Raw genomic sequence first — 2,540 nt, forward strand, 5'->3', positions numbered from 1 at the left:
TATAGAAAGATAAATTTTTTTGAATGCATTTTTGATCCCCCAGCACACCACACACTGCTCTGTCAATTTAGTAATTGTAAATTGGCGGCACAGTCCAAAGTAGGACTGCAAAGGTCGGCCCAGCTGGGATATTCAGTTGTACACCAGTGGGACGTGACCATCCTCCATACTGAAAACTATGGTGGGTGCCCCTAATAAAACCATTGAGCGTATATAAAGTTGTGAATCGTAATTTTGGCAAAAGAGCCTTAGGATTGTTTTATATGAAGGGTGGCGGCCGGTAGGTTTTGATCAGACTAGAACACATTATTAGGCTTTTATTTATGACTAGCACAGTAACCGGCGTTGCCCGTTGCACAGGCTTCAGTTTGTGTGGTTTCCCGTGCCCTTTAAATTCAGTTTGTGCGGATACCCGCGCTCTGAAGCTTTAGTTTGTGTGGTTGCCCATGCCTTACGCACGGGCAGCCGTAGTACATTTGAATTTCCGAGCCGAGTCAACCTTTCCGGTCCCAGTTTGTACTTTACCAAGCTCTATGGACAGGAATAGCCAGTGCAAAAAGGTTGACGTGGTCAGACTCTATGCTNTAGCCAGTGCAACAAGGTTTACGTGGTCAGGCTCTATGCTTCATAAAGGTTGAATTTACTTTTACTAAAGGGGCAGAGGTGCGTGGCCCTGAAGCTTTATTTTGTGCGGTTGCCCATGCCCTCCGGTCTTAATTCAGTAAGTGCGGTTGTAAAAGAAACGTTTGTTCTAAGGACACCTCTTGAATTATTCTGTCTGCTGAAATATGACAAACAAGTTTATGCTCTTAACCCGTAATTATAAAACGTAAAAACGTCTGATTGGTATAAACAAACGAAACTTAAATTAGTTCTCTATAATTCTGTATTTTCAGTTCAACTACGTTATATCTCTCCACGTAAACGGTTAATTGGAAAAGGGAAATTGGAACATTTTATTTTTTGAATTATAATTTGATTATAAAGATGCACTATTATAAATAATAAAGCATTTTGATAAACAAACACCGTTAGATTTCTAAAGTTAGAAACAGATTATTTATGTTCTCAGATTTAGATTTAACTAAAAAATAATTTATTTGATATCTGTTAATAGTCGATTAGGCTGCAATAAAAAGTATGAATTTGAGGATTTAAACCCCGTTAATAAAATAAAACCCGAAAACAAAAAACCCCGACAATCCCAGACTCGTAACAGACAAACAGCTTTCCAGTTTTTGTGATTTTTTTTCTAAAATGGTCGTTTTATAAAAACAACTGTTTTTAATAAGGTTCGTCGTTTGTTAACAACAACCCTTCCTTAACGATCGTTAACGACGACCCTTCGTTAATGATCGTGAACATATTTATCAATGACAATTTTATTTTTAAAAGCTATTGTTTTTTTTCAAAAACGATCGTTTTTAAAAAGCAATCATATAAAAAACGATCTCTAATAGTTTTTTTTTAAAACGATCGTTTTTAAAAAAGATCGTTATTCGTTTTCTATAAGTTTAAAAAGAGTAGCTTTCGTTTTTAAAATGATAGTTTTTTTTCAGAAAACGAAACGATCGTTTCTGAAAACGATCGAAAAATGAAACACAAAACGATCGTTTAACGACGAAGTTTTAAAAGTACGTCATTTACTACCTCCTTCTGACCCCCCTTCAGTGTTTCTATAATACTACCTCCTTCTGACCCCCCTTCAGTGTTTCTATAATCCATTCCATTCTTACCCCCTTCCGTCTTATTATCTTCCTATCCCATTCGATCTTAATATTACCCACTCCTTTCCTACCCCCTTCCGTCTTATTATTACCCCTCCCTTCCTATCCCCTTCCGTCTTATTATTACCCCTTCCTTCCTATCCCCTTCAATCTTAATACTACCCACTCCTTTCCTTCCCCCTTCCGTCTTATTATTACCCCTCCCTTCCTATCCCCTTCCGTCTTATTATTACCCCTTCCTTCCTATCCCATTCGATCTTAATATTACCCACTCCTTTTTACCCCCTTCCGTCGTATTTGATCCACCTACTTTCCCCCCCCCTTCCCCTGCCCTTATATTTGAAGTTATCCAGAACATATGAATGTTATTACCTTTTTGCCTCACTATGGATAAGCTTGAAGACAAAGTCAAGTTTTTACATAACCTAGACATTTTCAATTTAGATATTTTCATCATTTTATTATTTTATTATCTTTTTATGTCTTTTCTTAATATTTATCTTCATATTTATATCATTTATTATCTAAATATTCATTCTATTAATATTTTTATTCATCATTCATTTCTTGGTTATTTCTTTCCCATTCATGAACTATATACATTCATACATGATCTACTACACCCTTGGTTGCATTCAAACTAAAACAGATTCAATATTCATCCATATCAGGTCGTGATTATTTTGTATTCATATTTATCAATATTCATTTTAATTTTACATATAGCTAAATTCATTCAACTATTCATATTGGTATTCAAAAATGTGCATTCATGCTCAAAGATATTTTTAAACTATGTAATTAAAAATCATT

The sequence above is a fragment of the Eurytemora carolleeae genome, unplaced genomic scaffold (genome assembly GCF_000591075.1).
Source record: "Eurytemora carolleeae unplaced genomic scaffold, Eaff_2.0 scaffold302, whole genome shotgun sequence".
In the NCBI taxonomy this organism is placed as follows: domain Eukaryota; kingdom Metazoa; phylum Arthropoda; class Copepoda; order Calanoida; family Temoridae; genus Eurytemora; species Eurytemora carolleeae.